This window comes from Dermacentor variabilis, chromosome 7 (genome assembly GCF_050947875.1).
Source record: "Dermacentor variabilis isolate Ectoservices chromosome 7, ASM5094787v1, whole genome shotgun sequence".
Taxonomy (NCBI): domain Eukaryota; kingdom Metazoa; phylum Arthropoda; class Arachnida; order Ixodida; family Ixodidae; genus Dermacentor; species Dermacentor variabilis.
Genome location: NC_134574.1, coordinates 6711567 through 6731246, shown reverse-complemented (window position 1 = coordinate 6731246; position 19680 = coordinate 6711567). Strand labels below are relative to the sequence as shown.

The 19680-nt window shown below is 45.6% G+C and overlaps 2 long non-coding RNA genes across 2 annotated transcripts; both read right to left on the bottom strand.

Annotated features, from left to right (window-relative positions):
- Positions 1-2152: 2152 nt before the first annotated feature.
- LOC142588944 (uncharacterized) lies at positions 2153-3663 on the bottom strand. The gene is made up of 3 exons (XR_012829752.1): positions 3007-3663; positions 2408-2516; positions 2153-2195 (listed from the first exon to the last, which is right to left on the bottom strand). It is a non-coding gene; the product is annotated as an uncharacterized LOC142588944 (long non-coding RNA).
- Positions 3664-12728: 9065 nt separating this feature from the next.
- LOC142587299 (uncharacterized) lies at positions 12729-16097 on the bottom strand. Its single transcript, XR_012829441.1, has 3 exons — positions 15734-16097; positions 14887-14940; positions 12729-14339 (listed from the first exon to the last, which is right to left on the bottom strand). It is a non-coding gene; the product is annotated as an uncharacterized LOC142587299 (long non-coding RNA).
- Positions 16098-19680: the final 3583 nt, after the last annotated feature.

Below are 19680 nucleotides of genomic sequence, written 5' to 3'. Positions count from 1 at the left end.
TTGTACACTGCACAAGTACACAGTAATAACAACTGGCTTAAACTGCACCAGAAACAGAAATGAGCAGGTGCTTAAATCACACGCCAACCGAATATTTATCACAGCGAAATGTATAGGTACATCACTACATGTGAAAGGAACATGCTGTTGTGGCGCTCTGAAACTGAAAGAGCCATAGCACCATACTTTTGATATTCAGTAAGACAAACTGCACCACAAGGGCTAAAATACAATGTATCACAACCTGAAAGATTACTGAATGACAACAAAATGTTTGATAGTGAGACAGATGTGCAAGAAAAGAGACATTCCAGCTCAGTAGGTAGTGACACAAACAAATATGCAACAAACAAAAAATAAACATTACAAATGAAAAGAAGGAGCATAGGCAAGGAATTTTCATAACTTTTTTTTTCTTTTTTGCTGTGTATATTGGCAGGTTGCTTTCGACATTGTAGTAAGGCCTGAAACTTTCACCATTCGATGACAAGGATTAAATTGTAGAACAATTGCAGTGTGGCGTCGTGCTTAAATTGACATGACAATAACTAGGCACCTCAAAATTGCAGTGCCACAGTCAGAATGCCCGCGCACACCAGGCCTACAGGCACTTTTGCAGGTGACCCTGATGGTGTGCACGCTCTTATGGCTGAAGTAAACCTTGAAGAAAAAATTCATGCTGCAATGGCTATGCTACTTATGGTTGCATGAAAGGGTGACTTCAGCAATTATTTATTTGCAAACTAGCAATATTTTTCCTTCATATCATTAATACATCAGCAAATTTTAAGATAAGTTACAAATTCCTTGCCTATGCTACCTTTGCATCCTTTAATTATTTGGGTCCTGAGAGGGGGGAGGGGCTTGGCTGCCACCATGCCCCAGTGCAGCCAGCAGCAGCTGAAGCAGGCGCTCGTTGGTCTCGTGCGACCGACGCGCCACTTCGAGGCGCTGCGACTGCACTTCCCGCATTCCCGCCACCTCCTCCCCGAGGTGCCGCAGGCTCCCCATGTGCGCCTCGTGGTGCTGCCGCAGGCTCTGCATGTGGGCCTCGTGGTGCTGTTAGCAAAGACGTGTAATTAGTTTAATTACAGAAGCTCAATAACAAGGCATTCGTGTGTTGCATTCATCCGCATTTGGAGGCTATTGTCTTGTCATTGTATGTTCAAACACTGGAAATATCTTTCTGGCCCATCAAACTTGTGCCGTCGCATTCTATTAAGATGTGTTCCATTGCTATACCTGCTTCCTTGAACTCAACGCCACTTTTTTCTTTCTGCCACATAATTGCGTAGATATTTACACATGTTATATCACGCAAATGTGTACAAGATATCACCACAGGACTACACGTATACGTTATGCTTGTTCGCTGATTAATATAATTTTTAGAGAGGTCATATGCTCATCAATTTCATACGCAGAAAAATATACATCTGTGGCCTTACACACACCTGCCGGTTTTACTCCAGCAGTTGTTGGCGGAAGCGGGTGTCCTCTTGAACTCTCGCTTCCTCCAACTGGCTCTGGCGAACGTATGCGGCAGTAGCCGTCACCACAGCACCATCGAGTTGCTGCTGCCTGGGCTGTCTACGCCGTGCCCGTGGCTCTCGAGGGGTAGGCCGAGGCACCTGGGGGGTTGGCTGCGGCACTTGCGGGGTTGGCTGCGGCACCTGGGTGGTAGGCCACAGCACCTGGGGGGTAGCCGGTGGCTCTTCATGCAAGGCAAAAGCAAAGACTGCTCATTCACTTTTATCAGACCTACACAGATTGATTGTCCTAACCAGTCACTTTGAAATGTCATTATAGCTGCATAGCTACAATAATGATACACAAAACAGGTAGGTAGAGCAAAAGATGCCACAGAAAGTTGCTGGTAGCAGTAACCTATAACATGCACAAGGAATCTCTATTACAACATCATGTCATTTGTAGTCTTGCATTTTTCCTCCATGAATAAGGGCTGGATGCTGGACACAGAGGTAATAACAGCACAGTGACGTACTTTACTTCATAGCAAGATCATGCAGCAACTGCAAACAACAATGCTACTACAAAAGCTAGGTCACTGCCTTACGTGTAAGGCCACTTGGCCCAGCAACAGCCGCAGGGCCCGACACCATGAAGGTAGTTGTCGCTGGTGGATGTGTGCGGGAACCGCTGGGCCCTGCAGCTTCCTCTGAACTTATGTCGTCCTGCAATCAGAGTAGTGTTCAGACATTGCGAGCAGTGTGTGCAATGCGCATCATGTACACAAGTTGCTGCTCAGAGTACATAACCTATATTGTCACTTGCACAAAGAAAGGGCTTAAAAATTTTGCAATATTTTGTTACAATGTAATGCTGAAAATTTGTGAGGTCACAGCAGGTCACACAAACAACACTTTTTTAAATCCAATGTACGCACCTCGCTATCGGCGAAGTACTCAGGGGGGGAAACAAGGACCCCTCCTGTCCTCATAAGGACGTCGAGGACGCGGCCGTCGACGCCACCCACTTTGCCACCTCCAGTAGCCCTGCAAACACGGCAACAACGACAACGTGAAACGATGTTACTGTCAGCATCATTAGAAGCTCACCTCTTCTCGCTCGCGGCCCTGGCCGCTTCTTTTTTCGCTTTATGGGCCATCTTGGCCCAATGGTTGCGCCAACGGCTGGTGGTCTTTACGGCTGGCCCCTGTGCGTTAAGCACCGCCGCCACCTCCACCCACAGTTCGTTTTTCCGAGCAGCAGTCATACGTGGCGAGAACTCTGTAGAAGCTCTCGCCAGGTATTGGTGCTGCTCGATGAACTGCACGAGAATAGCCGCCTGCTCTTTCGACACCCGCGGCCCTTTTGCTGCCATTTTCTCTTTGTCAACCTGGGAATTTCAGCCGGCCCGCAGCACAGTAAGAAATTTAGAGGCAAACATTCTGTCTAAGCTAAGCGCCTGCATAAAATGCTCACTACGACTCATTTCTGCCTTTTTATACCACTAATGTAAAAAAAGGTGAAGTCACTACTCACATTTAATGTTGTAGCAGCTTCTTTCTCGGAGCGTATCAGTGCAGGAAGTATTACCGATGCAGCGATAACTTTGACTATCGTTATGTCATGGCGGTACCCTATGGAAAATGCCTTGACAGTTCTCGATCCACTATGTTGCAATGTTTGACCTCGGGGGCTACGGATAATTCTTCTTGGCCCTTCCTAAAGAAGAAATTATCACACGTCAGACATGCAGCGAAAACCACACGACAATGCAAGCACTACACGAGCAATAGTTACTCACCTTAATCAGTATCTGACGGGGGCGGGGCCGCAATTACGGGCACGCAAGGGGCTGTCAGCTGTTCAGACAGACACGCTAGGTACTGTCAGCTGTTCACAGGTAAACAAAGGCTGCCATTTTGCGTGCGCTCAACGGCATGGATTGGATGCACATCCGACTACTATGTGGCTACGGCTTCAAAAATAGAGCACTTGCGTTTGCATTTCTTTGGACTGCGGCAGCTTTTGCGTTGTAATGTAACAAAATGAATTTGCTTTACGCAGCATGGAAGTCCGCTTTTATTAAGTGCCGTTTTACAAAACAAATTTGCTATACAGTCCCGGAAAAAGAGAAGAGAATACGAAAGAAACATCCGGCCAATGAAGGGAGCTTCTGATTGGACGATCCAAGAAACGTCGTGCCAACGTATACACAATTTCCAAAATCGATGACGTCACGCGGAAAGTCATTGGCATGGAAAAAGGCATTCCTACAAAATCGCGCCCCTGTTCTCTGTCTTTTCTGCGTCTTTATTGTGTTCATTTTATTTATTGCATTCCCTTTGGTCGCACCTATAGGAAGGCCATCAATCGATGGCATCGAGTTTGCACTTTATATTTTTACAAATAATTAAATGCCAAGCGGAAACAAATGAGCTAAAAGCTTCGAAGTACGGCCCATTTCCCTCCTATACAGAGAACAATTTATCTGCTTCAGCTGTTACAAAGCAGATAAATAGTAAGTGTAAAAAGAACATTCTTTATTTTCTTACGAACACAACAGTGCAAAATGATATTACTTGCTCGTTCCAGGGGACAGGCCTGATTGATATCTACAGAAAGTACTTGAAGCACTTCCTTACTGGTATAGAACCAATGATACCGGGAACAGCTGATAAAACAAACTACTTCAACAACATTCTGACGACCAGATACGTAAGTTTCTTTTAATCGCATTTTGATCCGTCAGATTGAGTAAAGGAGATCGCATATTGTGCGGTAATGTTACTAACTACCATGAGGTGAACGGACACATATATTATAACAACGCAACTTCAAATTTTGGCATAAAAGTGCTATCGCCGCTGGCATAGTAAGATGGATTTTTTTGCTTTTGGCTCTCTCTGTTGGTATTTTTGAATGTTTATCAGAACGAAACAAAATAGATAATTAGGAAACATGAGCTGTCTTTTTCGTTGATATTGATTACGCATGAGCGCGCAATAATACTGACGGTGGCAAAAAACGAAAAAAAGTCGAAACACAAGGGTAGCTGCGAAGAAAACATTATCTTGTCCTTATAATTCACTTGAAATCAAAACCAATAAGCCAAAAGCAGATCGGTTGAGTGCGCAACATGAGATGGCTGGGTGCCATACACTCTAAGACAAGAAGGAGTGACCCTCGTTCCATTGAGGGAGAAACGGCAACGTCCCCTATGTTCGTCTTCAAATGGAGCAAATTTCCTCGCTCATGCATGGGAGCAACGGTTTCTCCCTCTCCAAAACCAACTTGGCCGACCCCAGGCAATCGAAGCGATGGACGCGACTAGGCCTACGAGCTGTGCTAGTTGTCAGCTAGAAAACAACGTACGCGTCGTAAACTCTCGTCAAGTTTCTTTGGCGCATACACGGAATCAGGTACAACTACCGCACAATTTACTAGCGATGAATTCCGCTTGACGGGCACGCTTATCACCCACCGTTGACGGCCGGCTGATCATGTTAATAGCGTGGGCGGAGTGTCGCGCTAACCACTGCCGAAGTCTGAAAAGGAACGGTATCGCTAGAACATCGCGGCGTTGAACTTACTTAAACATAGGGATATCCATACATCAATCCATACACACACACATACATACGCTTATTGGGATGGATCGACAGATGGATATTATAACAGTCACCTTTGGAACAGGATTGTGGATTGCGCTACCAAGGTTTTGCTATTATACTGCCCAATGTCCTACCTAGGTTAAAAAAAAAAGAAAGCACGATGAACTCCAACAACCGAAATTCCTGACACCGTATTGGGAACTTTGCTTTTGCTCATCTTTCCTTGTCGTTTCCCTACTTTTCTTCCGCCAATCTTCCGATCGCCTCTTACTAACATCTATTGCCGACATGTTTACTTCCCTCTGCTCTCGCTGTAGCTAAGGCCTTCAAGGAGGCCAGTGGTCCTTATATGGACGACTGAGCATATGTCCTCACATTCTAATAAAACATGCTCCATAGTTTCCCTATCCTTACCGCAGCAAGTACATGCTTCTTCTTCCTTCTTGTATCTCGCTTTTTAGGTGCATGTTCTAAAGCATCCGGATCCCTCATCGTAAAGCAATGAGCTTCCTTTTTGAGTTATCATAAATTGTTTGTTTCCTAATTTAGTTTTTTTCTCTTAAGTAGTTACTCATGGCAGGTTTCCTTTCCATTGCTGCCACCCATGAGATTATTTCAGCCTCTCTGACTTTCCGCTCGACGTTCTTTGTTGCTGTAATGCTCATCCTACAGCCCGCACAATTGCTGGTAAGCTTCCTAGTTCTTTTCCTCCGCTGAGAATCAATGTTTTCCTGTACAGATACCTCAGAACTATCAGAGCCCATTTACTTTCTTCCATATTACTCAGTCGCTCTTCACACTCAATTTTACATCGAGCTTCCTTCACTTCAAAACCAGTCCCACCCATATACCCCTGCAGAGCGTCATTTGTAGTCTTCCCGTGAGCGCCCAGTGTTAGACGTCCCACTGACCTTTGGTTCCCATCGAGTCCTGCTTGTACCGCTGAGTTACAGCCAAAAACCGTGCTCCCAAAAGTAAGTCCTGGGACCATCACACCTTTCCATATGCCCCGGAGCACCTCGTACCTGCTGTATCCCCAGCAGCTTCATTATTGCAGCATTTCTGTTCCACTTTACTGTTATTGTTTTTTCATCTGTTTCCATATATCTAATTCCTTCGTTGACCCATATACAAAGGTATTTATGTTGCTTTACACGAGGTATTTCCTCGCCCTGTAGCGTCACTGTCTCTTCAGTGTTTTCATTGAATACCATAACACCTGATTTTCTAACACTACATATCAAGCCTAAATTCCCGCCTTCCTGTCCACAGTTATGCGGCAGGCGTTGCAAATCACTGTGCTTGTCAGCTGGCAAACAATGTCGTCCACATGAAGTAAACCTCGAAGCTGATGCTGTAATACTGCACCTGCTTGTATATATGAGAGATTAAACCCGATATTACTTCCTTCCAGCACCCTCTCCATCTGCACGATGTACATCATAAACAGCAATGGGGATAATGGGCACCGCTGCCTCAGTACCTTGTTGATATCAACTTTCTCCTCGCTCCCCATTCCTACAAATTAAACGGAAACGGTATATTCTAGGTAAATCTCTCTCAAAAGGTATAGACAATCGTCTCCTAAACCATCCCCTTTCAAAATATCCCACAAAATATGGCGGTCTGCGTTGTCATACGCTCCTGTAATTTCTAAAAAGTCCAGGTATAACAGTGTGCTTTCGACTCTTGATATTTCAATACACTGAGTAAGTTCAATTCAGTTCAGTTTATTACCTTAAAAGCCCCCGTAGGGGCATTACATAAGAGGTGGGTTTTTATAAGATAGCTAAACTTCGCCAGAAATAATTATTTAACAAAATGGTCGGTTACAACTTCTGTGAACTAAGGTGGACAAATGGTATTAGCGATTTGGCGGGAAGGTCGTTCCAGTCTGTGGCGGTGCGGAAGAAAAGTTCTTCCAAAATGCCGTTATTTCCTGCCCATGCTTGCAGCTTTAATTTCATTACCTGAATCGCTAGCCAGTATATTAACAATGTAATGGTCAACGGACCATTTTTTTCTTCTATTTTATCATTATACGAGGGAATTGGATATCTTCGCCACGACCATCCACACGGTGACCCTCCTAAAAAAAACTTCTCCTTTATTATGTATGGCCACTTATGTGCAGGTCATAAACTACCAGGTTTTTCCAGTTCAGTGCCACCTGTGCGGTATAACTGAGCTCAGATTGGTCCCCCTTGACTGATCGAAGAAGGCACCACTGTAGGTTACATGAGGGTACAACTGCTGCGGTGCGAAGCAGTAGAGTATCCGACTGGCGTGCAAGTGGACCGTGTTTCAAATCCCCGTGCCGCGCAAGTTTACACCGGAAGCAAAAAATCCGCGTGTTGAGAAAATTGCATAAACAGGCCTCGGGTTCAGCCTGATCCCGGTGACCAGAACCGGTAACGCACTCCCACACCAGAGCAGGATTGGCCACCCTGGTGCAGTAGTTGGCCACAACCTCCTATAAGAATAGAACAATAAAATCCGGGCCCTCAGTCCCCAGCAGCCGCGAAGCAAGTGAGCACGGCGGCGGTGAGATCTTTGACGCAGCAGAGGGTGCTAAGAACCCCTGGCTCCGGACAGGCCGCCATGGAATCTGAACCTTGCAACGTTTAACGTTAGAAGGTTATCTAGTGAGCTGAGTCTAGGAGTGTTATTGGAGGGATTAGAGGGTAGTAAATGGGATATAATAAGGCTCAGTGAGGTTAGGAGGAAAAAACAAGCATATACAATGCTAAAAAGCGGGCATGTCCTGTGCTAACGGGGCTTAGCGGAGAGACGAGAATTAGGAGTCGGATTCCTGGTTAATAAGGATATACCTCGTAACATACAGGAATTCTAATGCATTAACGAGAGGGTCACAGGTCTTGTTGTGGAACTTAATAAGAGGTACAAATTGAAGGTCGTACAGGTCTACGCCACTACATACAGTCATGATGACCAGGAAGTCGAAAGCTTTTATGAAGACCTGGAATCGGCGATGGCTAAAGTCAAAACAAAATACATTATACTGATGGGCGACTTTGATGCGAGGGTAGGCAAGAAGCAGGCTGGAGACAAGTCAGTTGGGGAATATGGTATAGGCTCTAGGAATAGCAGGGGAGAGTTATTGGTAGAGTTTCCCGAACAGAATAATATGCGGATAATGAATACCTTTTTCCGCAAGCGGGTAAGCCGAAAGTGGACGTGGAGGAGCCCAAATGATGAGACTAGAAATGAAATAGACTTCATACTCTGCGCTAACCCTGCCATCATTAAAGATGTGGATGGGCTCGGCAATATGCGCTGTAGGGACAATAGGTGTATAAGAACTCGAATTAGCCTAGGCTTCAGGAGGGAAAGGAAGAAACTGGTACATAAGAAGCCAATCAATGAGTTGGCAGTAAGAGGGAAATTAGAGTTATTCCGGATCAAGCTACATAAGAGGTATTCGGCATTAACTCAGGAAAAGGACCTTAGTGTTGAAGATATGAACGACAATCTTATGGGCATCATTAAAGAATCTGCAATAGAAGTGGGTGGTAACTCCGTTAAACAGGATACCAGTCAGCTATCGTAGGAGAAGAAAGATCTGATGAAGAAACGCCAATGTATGAAACCCTCTAACCCTACAGCTAAAATAGAACTGGCAGAACTTCCTAGTTTTAATCAAGAAGCGTAAGACAGCTGACATAAGTAACTATAATATGGAAAGAATTCAACATGGTCTCAGGAACGGAGGAAGCCTAAAAGCAGTGAAGAAGAAACTAGGAATAGGCAAGTATCAGATGTATGCGTTAAGAGACAAAGCCGGCAATATCATTACTAATATGGATGAGATAGTTCAAGTGGCTGAGGTATTCTATAGAGATTTATACAGTACCAGTAGCATCCACGACGATAATGTTAGAGAGAATAGTCTACAGGAATTTGAAATCCCACAAGTAACGCCGGAAGAAGTAAAGAACGCCATGGGATAAATACAAAGGGGGAACGCAGTTGGGGAGGATCGGGCAACAGCAGATTTGTTGAAGGATGGTGGGCAGATTGTTCTAGAAAGACTGGGCACCCTATATACACAATGCCTCATGGCCTCGAGCTTACCGGATTCTTGGAAGAACGTTAACATAATCGTAATACATAAGAAAGGGGACCCCAAGGAATTGAAAAATTATAGACCAATCAGCTTACTGCCCGTTGGCTACAAAGTATTTACTAAGGTAATCTCAAATAGATTCAGGAACACCTTAGACTTCTGTCAACCAAAGGGCCACACAAGATTCCGTAAAGGCTACTCAACAATAAACCATATTGACACTATCAATCAGGTGATAGAGAAATGTGCAGAATGTAGCCAACCCTTAATATAGCTTTCATTGATTACGAAAAAGCATTTAATTCAGTCGAAACCTCAGCAGTCATGGTGGCATTACGGAATCAGGGAATCATTAGGCACCTCTTTAGCGGCTCCACAGACACCGTAGTCCTTCATAAAGAAAGCAACAAAATCCCAATAAAGAAAGGCGTCAGATAGGGAAATACGATCTCTCCAATGCTATTCACGGCGTGTTTACAGGAGGTATTCAGATGCCTGGAGTGGGAAGAATTGGGGATAAAATTTGATGGAGAATACCTTAGTAACTTGCGATTCGCTGATGATATTGCCTTGCTTAGGAACTCAGGAGGCCAATTGCAATGCATGCTCGCTGACCTGGAGAGGCAAAGCAGAAGGGTGGGTCTAAAAATTAATCTGCAGAAAACTAAAGTATTGTTTAACAGTCTCGGAAGAGAACAGCAGTTTACGATAGGTAGCGATGCACTGGTAGTGGTAATATGAAGGTAGGGACACTCGCCTCCCCGCGAAACTTTCCTGCTCGATTCTCCTCGCCTTTTCTCCTTGGCTTCCGCGAACGGCCCGCAGCTGTCTATGGAGGTGCGTTATTTTGGGCCAGTTGCATGGCCCAGTGGTGCTGAACATTTTGAGAAATGCTGATAACCGCATCAATATTGCTCAAGGCAACGTTTATGAGGAGGTTGGTTTTTTTTCTAAACCCGTATAAACAGTGCATACTGGTGTAAAAGGAGCCTTGAGGCGAGTTCGATACTGCAGACAATTTTTCTGCAACATGATGAGATGCTTTACTTTGTGCGTCTGAACTAGTATTGCTTGTGGCACACCCCTCTGCGTGTGGCTTATTAAGCCAAAGCCATAGATCCCTGCTTCAAGGTCGCGTGGCGAGTTATTCAACATATTGTATCATATCTGAAAAAATCGCATGCGCTACCTACATGCACGACTTCCACCTGCTCCTCACTCCCACTAAGCCTTTCCACCTTCGGCTCTAAATAATGACGCAGAATAAAGCCGTTGGTGATTTGCTTCTTGACAACCCAGCTGTCCAATCTGTTCGTTGCACACGTGAACGAAACATGGTGTCAGAAGTGGGACACAAGGCTACCAGCTTGAGCACATGGTACCTGGGATAGGTGAACATGAGAAGCAACCACATGGAGCACCTGAGGCATCCTGAACCGTTGCCTCTGACAGCGGATGGCGGAAAGAACTGGAAGCGGTTTCATCAGCAGTTCGAGCTTTTTCTGCAAGCGACGGTATGCAAAGCTAATCGAAGGTTGGAAGTAGCGAACATGGCCCTGCTCCTCAGCGTGGCGGGGCAGGAAGCCTTAAACATTTTCAACAGTATTGTGTTCAGCGGAGAAGAGAACAAGGACGACTACAACACCGTGATTGCCAAGTTCGAAGAATACTGCACGGAGAAACAGAATGAAATCCACGAGCGATACGTTTTTCGTTATTGTAGTCAAGGTGAGGCGGAGCTTCTTGAGCAGTTTCTACGCGAGTTGAAAAAACAAGCGCAGCACTGAAACTTTGGGACCATGGCGGACGATAGGGTACGAGACCAAATTGTCTTTGGAACAAACTCACCAAGGCTTAGAGAAAAGATGCTCTGGACAAAAACCTGATCTTGGAAAAGGTTGTCACCCTATGCAAGGCTGTTGAAAGATGAACTCTTCGAAACTAATCCTGGCAGAAAACAAAGGAAGAACTGGATATGAACACTTTCACCGCCAGCAAGAGCACTCCTAGAGGGTCCAGGCACGACCTAAAATGCAACCGCTGCAACCGAAGGCATGCCGTGAGACGCTGCCCTAAGGCAAAGTCTGTTACTCGTGTATTGGGCGCAACCATTTCGCGTCTTGTTGCAGCGAGAAAGAGCGCGTATACGACGTGCAGCATCAAAATGACGACATCGAAGTACTGATTGGCGCCAGCAGCAGCGCAATCAGAGAACGGGGCTGGCATGTGAACGCACGTATTGATGGTGAGTACGTCAACAGAGGATCACAGGCAAACGTTTTGCCACATATTTTGCAAGTACAAGATGGCCACTCTGATGCCCAGTTGCGCCGTTCTGGAATCCTACGGGGGCAACATGATCAAGCATGTCGGGAAGTTTTCAGCGCCCGTCAAGATTGGCGTCCGCGAGGCGTGCGTGTATGTTGTGGTAGAGAAGGACCACAGCGCTATCTTAGGCTTGGAAACGAGCGAGAAGCTAACCCCCGTATTCACAAACGCCCTTCGACTTGACCCTCCACTCGAAATGCTCCTTGAGGGCGGTTTTTCATTTCACAAATCGCCCTCCACTTGAAACGCGCCTTGAGTGAAGGAAAGCTAGAGCGCTTTACTCGAGAATCTCAAGGTAGCCTCGCAGCTACCTTGAATCGCTCCTCGAGTGAAGTTAGTGCGTAAACATGGCTGCCTTGCGATCTGTCGCTCGCCTCGTCAGCATTTTCCGATGGACGCCAGTTGCCTCCGTAGCTTATCTTGGTTTAACCGTGCTGCGCATTTTCAAGGGCTTCGTTTTAGGGACCGTTGCAGTCCTCTGGAGCGCTTCGGCACCGGAATTATTCCACTGCAGCGCCGAGACAGATCGGCCATCCTGTCACGAAGACTGCGAGCTGGTGCAGTGATTGTCGTCTTACTCCGTGCATGAGCCAGTTGATGACCTGCACACGGGTATTCTTCGTGCCAGTGCTCCGAACCTACTATCGGCGTCAGTGCATTCACGTGTCAGTTCCGCATCAGTTCAAGCACGGCGCGATACATAACTGCGGCGGACTTCGAACTTGCAAAAAGAAAACAGCTACGAAGATTCCTGTCACCAGTGGGTGCATTGCCTGTGTGCGTGTGTCGCTTGCGCGAGCGCCGGCCGTCGCCCCGTCGGCGCTGTTTGTACTCAGGAAGATCGTCACTGCCTACGCTAATCCAAGGACGGCGAAACACGCCGCAGCAAAGCGAGCATCTTTGTAAACGAGCAGGTGCGTTCACTTTAATTTTTGCAATTTTCTTTAATTTGATGCGGCTAGTTGCGCTAAGGAAAATAAGAAATGGACTGTAATTTCGCGCGGACCGTGTGCAGTTGGTGCAATTTAAAGTCGTAAGCAATAATTACGTAATCCTTGCTTCAAACCATTCAGTTTAATTAGCTTGTCATCCCTATGAAGATCCAAGCTCAACGAGGAAGTCACCAACCATGAAATGGCATTCAGAATTATACCTGCACGTATACACAGGTTAATGTAATATTTTGTTCGAATAAACGAGACAGAATAACAATACAACAGAGTAGAGTTTTGTGCATCACATTATTTTTTATTGCGATAAATAAAGGTGTAGCAGTGTAGTGACAGCACCTTATACAGACTGTGCAAGCAAGTGGTAGCAGATATATCTCGCACACCTTTATTGCGAACATCCCAGCTTTCTACAGGGTTCATTATGTAAGTATTAGATCGCTGTTGTCGGTCTTGCTGAGCAAGCGGTAGACCCGCTGAAAAATGTTTCTTTGCAAATAAAAATAAATAAAAACAGTATGAGCTAATTATAGTACAAAAAAAAATCGCGCTCTAGAACACAAACTTCTTAAAGTAATGTATTATTACGAAATGTAAACTAAAGAAAATGAATACAGTACTTAAGCTAGTTTCATGGACCTTCTTTAACATCGTTGTATGTTTATTACCAACCCCTTCTCTTTGCAGGAACCAGATTGCCAACACACGCACGAAGAGCAACTGCCTTTCCAACTGTGCTGTGTGTGCTGCGCTTACATTGGTGTGCAAGTGGAGGAGAGGTCCAGTTAATGTCCTGCTGCACTATAATAGCCGTCGAAATATTCTGCTTAAGACATCTATCATTTTCCTGATATCCTACCCCCAGCTCAAACGTCACCACTAAAAGCAGTTTGACCGCATGTATTTGCCTTCACAGACGCGTTGTAGCTGAAGTCATTGTATTTTTCATCCAGATGGCCTTTCTTCAGTCATATTTATTAAGTCAGTATGTACCCCTTAATACTTTATGGTCAATTCAAGTGCCAATTTTTTTTCTAAAACAATAAATTAACATTATTCTCGCCTTTTTGTACTTTGATAGTATGCAATACAGCGTGAACTCTGATCCTACAAACAGAAGCAGTAATGAAGGAGAAGAAAGGGGGTTGACCGAGGGGCGCGATTTTTAATAATCATATCATGAGAAGCCAACAAGCAAAGTCACCGAAGACAACATAAGGGAAATTACTTGTACTTACTAATTGAATTAAAGAAATGATAAATGAATGGCAATGAAAGTGGATGAAAAAACAACTTGCCGCAGATGGGAAATGGTGCAGTTCTAGTAGTAGTAGTAGTAGTAGTAGTTAGTTCTAGTAGTAAAATGTAAATACACAAGAAAGTGGATGGGAAAACGGTGCCGCGGTAGCTCCATTGGTTAGAGCATCGCACGCCTATGGCAAGTTTTCTCAACCACTTTCATTGCCATTAATTTGTCATTTCTTTAATTCAATTAGAAAGTAGAAGTAATTTCTCTTCTGTTGTCTTTGGTGTCTTCGTTTGTTTGTTTCCAAGGATATAAACAGAAGGAGTAGTACTGCTGACAAATATATTCTAGACTAAAACACCATCTCTGTTCAAGACAGTAGTCTGTCGGGTGTAGCCACCCGACGGCATGCAGTGGTAAATTCTTGTAGAATATATGCTGCTTCTACCCTGCTTCTAGCTTCAGCTTAAGATAAATTATGACGGCCCGAACAATGAGTTTCTTCCATTGGATGCGGATGGCAGTTGGCTTCAATGGGGCTTGCAGAACTTCAGCAATCGACCGAGGTACAATACCCAGGGTAGCAGCGTGTCTTGTGGGATCCCAAAATAGGCCAAATGGTCATGCAGACTGTCACAATGACAATGCTGAAAAATACAGTATAGAGCGCATTACTACCGTTATTTCAGAAAAGCTGAGATCAACCACAAAGCTATGGCATATTTTTAATCTACACTTGCTCATGCTAAAGTAGCTTCAGCATGCCACAAAATACTGAAGTGCTGGCTACAAATACTACGAAAGTGTTACTTCACAATTGTGCGCAGCAAAAAGATCCTGTCGCAGCTGCAAAGCACCACGGGCAACTGATGACCTCGCCCATCATATTCATGCGATTTAAAACAAAAATTATATGACAGCTGAAGGGGAATAAAAAATTAATTTGATTTCATTGACCTGGCTTTTTCATGTTTGTGGTTCTAAATAACACGGTGTCCATTTCGCCATTTTGTGAATGTGGGGACACGTAACATGAATATTTTTACAAAGTTTATGAAAATAAGCACAGACTAATTAGCGGGTAGGCTAGTCAAGTACTTCTTCAGCGCCTAGCTTTCAGGGAAGCGAGCTGCTGCGATTTGTACAGGCAGGCACCATATCTATCGTTGCTTTCAGGTCTGCCAGAAGCCTTACTGTGCAGCACAGGCGTTGATTTTTTCATCAGCTGGTCCTTCCAAAGCCCACATCCTGCACCAGAATGCCAAAACTTTTATGTAGACAGGGCGCTCGCGCGCTAAGTAAATTCAATATACCTATGCAACGGAAAAGAAAAGACGTAGCCCAACTAAAAATATGTCGAAATTGCGTGAACTTGAAAGCATAGTTTACGGAACGCACATCAGCTGCTACCACATAGCACACTGAAAAAGCTAAGACGAAAAAACAAATGGCGGTGAAGTATTGACAAGTGAATTGGAAGATTAAAACATTGCGTAGCGCATATGTGAAGTGAGAAAGCACAGGAAATGCAGGCACCAGTGCTGGCTCGTTGACCATATGTGCTACAAGTTGAACAAGCCGACTGACCACCACGTCTTCTAAAACAAAGTACAGGACTCAAAAGACGCTTTTTTCTCCCAACCTGCTGGAGCTACGCACTCAACCATATACGCATTCTGCCACATGTATACTGTAACTGCTTCTCCTCTACCGAAAGATTTCATACGCGATACTGGAACGATCGTTGGATGCAGGCGCCGATCCGTACCTTCCACATTTTCGTTTAAAAAAGCGAAACCAACAACAGATTGTCGTGCCGAATCTGCCACAAGTTCCCATTAGCAAAAAAAATATATATATGTGTTTTGCACAAGCTTATGCTGCCTCGAATATGTTCCAGGTACTAATTAATGCCTGCAACATAAGCAACTGGAGTCAATCATGCTTGTGCACATCGGAAACGGCTTATCGACAGCGCCGCGGCAACCTCAAGAAAACCTCATTAACATACTGTGCTTCCATGAAAAAATGGCTCACTCACCCATATTTTCTGTCCTGTTGTTGCGTTCAGCAAACTCGCAGCACCACTCGGTCTTGAAGGTAAACAAAGCTGCCCATCGGCCGTTCCATCTGTGGCCTCAGAAGTCATTCAGGCTCGGTCACCATACGCAGAAGGACAGAATTGCCCATCATAACCGCGTTTAACAACCGCAACGTCAGTCACCAATGAAACACTAGGAAACAAACAGCAGCGGACAAATGCCGGCGCAAATTATGAGCCATGAGCCATGCTCTCAGCTGTTGGGATGCGATTGTTGCCAGACCTCAAACACAGCTCCCGCTTGCTCTATCAGTCGAGCGCTCACAGTGGCAGCGTTGCCGAGATAAAGTTGTGCATTGCGCCGTGTAAATTGCTTGATTAGGAGGACGAATGAACTGAAACACATATTTGTCTTAAATAATGGGACCTTTAATAAGCACATTGAAGAATAGTCTCGATATCAGACGCTTTTCTCGGTCGATACACTTCACTTAAGTCGAGGGCGCATTTTCAAGGCGTTCCTTGGTGGAGGAAAGGTGAAGTAGCGTTCATGAAACGCAACGGCGCCTTGAGTGAAGGAAGCCCCGTCGCCTCGACTTGGCTGAGTCGAGGAGAAGCTTCAAGTGAAGGCGTGTTTAAGAATACGGGGGTAAGAATCGTATAGCGCGCGGTTGAGTGCGTCACGACGAGCAACACCGAAGGAATTGTGAAAGAGTTCCCGCGTCTTATCTCCGGAACAGGGCGCGCCTCGCGTGAATACAAGATTGCGCGGCACAAGGATGCCGCGCCAGTCGTCCAGCCAGATAGAAGAGTGCCCCTGTCCTTGTGAGAGCCTCTCCGTACTGAACTAGACAGAATGTAAAAGGAAGGCATCATCCAGAAGGTCAGCAGCCCCACAGATTGGTTAAGCCCCTTTGTCATTGTACTAAAGAAAGACGGCAAATTGCGAGTCTGCGTGGACCCAAGACGCATCACTGAAAACATCAAGAGGGAGCACTACCAAATGCCGCGCAGAGAGGATATTGAGGCATACCTAGTAGACGCCAAGTACTTTCGCGTCTCGACGCAAATGCGGGATTTCATCAAATCGCATTAGATGAACAATCATCGAAGATATGAACATTCGCGACGCCCTTCGGCCGCTATCGCTTTCTTCGACTACCGTTCGGTATCGCTTCGGCTAGCGAAGTGTTTCTAAAAGCCCTTAACGAGGTTTGTGATGGCCTGCCCGGTGTACGCGTGTACGTAGACGATGTGTTCATCTGGGGAGCGACCAGGGCCGAACCCGATGAGAGACTGCGCAGAGCATTAAAACTAGCTGAAGAAGCAGGCTTTACTTTCAGTGCATCCAAGTGTTGCTTTGGCCGGCAAGAAGTTCTGTTCCTGGGTGACATCACTAGCGACAAGGGAATAAGGCCGAATCCCGATCTCGTTGGCGGTCTTTTAAAAATGCCAAAACCTCGGGACAAATTGGCGGTACGAAGACTACTGGGAGTCGTTCACTACTTCAGCAAGTACCTACCGTCACTCTCGCAGCGTACGTCTACTTTACGTTCCCTCGTCAAACAAGGCGCCATCTATGATTGGACACCAACCTATGAAAGGGAATGGTAGGCTGTATTTCGGGATTTAAGTAATGCGCAATTGCTTGCTATATTTGATCCGAGTCTGGAGACAAAAGTAATTGCAGGTGCCTCTCAGAGTGGTGTTGGTGCGGCGCTCCTGCAATGTCATGGGGACTGGTGGCAGCCGGTCGCCTACGCGTCAAGAGCTTTGACAGAATCGGAACAAAGATATTCGCAGATTGAAAAAGAGGCGTTGGCTTTAGCTTTCAGTTCCGAAAACTTAAATCATTTTGTCGATGGCCGCCCCCTCATCCTCAAGAGTGACCACAGCCCACTGATAAACATATCAAAGAAAGGCATAAGTGATATGCCACCCGGAGTGTAATGATATTTCTTGAAATTGATGAAATATTATAAGCTAACGTTTATTCCTGGCAAACAAATGGCCCTTGCTGATATGCTGTCCCGATCACCTGTTCCAGGACTCAAGGCAGCTTTAGACAAGCATGACATCGAGATCTATGCCATCACTGTCGTATCAGCACTCGTAAGCGAAATGCCAGCTAGAAAACTTGCACAGGAAACGGCTCTCGATCTACATCTTGAGACGTTAAGAACGTGTCGACGGCCCCCTGAAACCAGTTGCCGCCGAGCTGTCCGTAGTGAACGACATATTATTGAAAGGGACGAAAGTAGTCATACCGAGAAACATGCGTGACAACATGTTGAAACGGATTCATCCAGGCCACCTGGGCCAGGTAATGTGCAAAGGTAGAGCAAGGCAAATGATCTATTGGCCAAACATAAACTCAGACATTCGTTCCTTGATTGAAAGTTGTCCAACCTGCAAGACATATGCTTATAAACAGTCATCTGAGCCTTTAATTATGCAACCGACGCCTACGCAGCCATGGTACCGTATCGGTGTCGACCTTTCTCAGCACTCGGTAAGGGTGCGCATACGACTCGATGTCCAATTTCCCTGAGGTAGCGCTACTGCCCGAGACAACAGCCAGTGGTGTTAAGGTTAGACTGAGTGAAATATTTTCAAGGTATGACATCCCACCCGAGGTTTGTACAGACAGCGGCCCACAGTTTGCAAGCCAAGGGTTTATTATTTTTGCAAAGTGTTACGACTTCAAACATGTGACATCAAGCCCGCAGTATGCTCAATCAAATGGGCTTGCGGAGAGGGGTGTACAGGTGGTGAAATGTATTCTAAAGAAAACAAAAGCTGCAGGAGAGTGTTTTTAGCTGTGCTTGGTAAATTACAGGGCGAGTCCTGTTGAAGATGGCCGGTCTCCTGGGGAACTGCTGCGAGGAAGGGGGCTCCGCACATCATTGCCGGACTTCAATCCAATGTCGGTGACTCTCGTCAAGAAACACCGACAGAGAAGTCATCATAGGCACACCTTACCAAGCCTCAGCAACAATAACTCGGTACGCTTGAATGGAACATCATGGGCCAGGAAATCTAAGGTGGTCGGATCGACCGGCCCACGATGCATCTATGCGCGCACAGAGAACAATACTGTGCTGAGGCGTAACCGTCGGCATCTTCTGGCGACGAAGGAGTTGTATGGGGTTGGCTCATCAGATAAGGAAGATATGATTGACAACTAGACCCCATTTCAAGGTGTGGCGTCAACTACTACTGCAGCCTCGCCCGTGGTAGCTCAACAGCCGTCGCCTCAACCATTGCAACGCAGCCAGCGACAGACGCGCCAGCCAGAGCGTCTGGGTTATGACCAGCAGTTCCAGCAGACGAGCCAGCGGTATTATTTTGTCGTGTAATTACTGTTTGGAAGGAGGATGTTTCGTATCTGATAAAAGCGCATGCGCTATCAACATGCCCGATTGACACTGCATATACCTGCCCCTCACTGTTACTAACCCTTTCCACCTTCGACTATAAATAATGACGCAGAATAAAGACGTTGGTGACTTCCTTCTTCACCACCCAGCTGTCCAGTCTGTTCATTGCAGACGTGAACGAAACAGATATCACGTGACCCAAAGAATGGCGCAAGTGAAGCAAAGCCTGTCCAGACGTGTATGAGATTACTATAAATTAGCGAAGTTAATTAATTATGAATTAGTGATTGTAGTAACATATATTAAGGCCTATTAAGGAGGAATAAGGAGTGTTCAGAAGAATGAAGGTCGATGAAGGTGAATTAAGGAGGATTAGGTTTGATTAAGGTGCATGAAGGATGATGAAGGTGGATTACGGTGGAATAGGATGAAATACGTCGCGGTGCTAAACTTTATTGCCTGCAGAATATATCTTGCATTACTACTTCATGACCAAAAATTACGATTGATTGCTCAACCTTCGTAATCAAAGTGCATTGATGGAATGAGTTCAGCTCGTGCTAAATC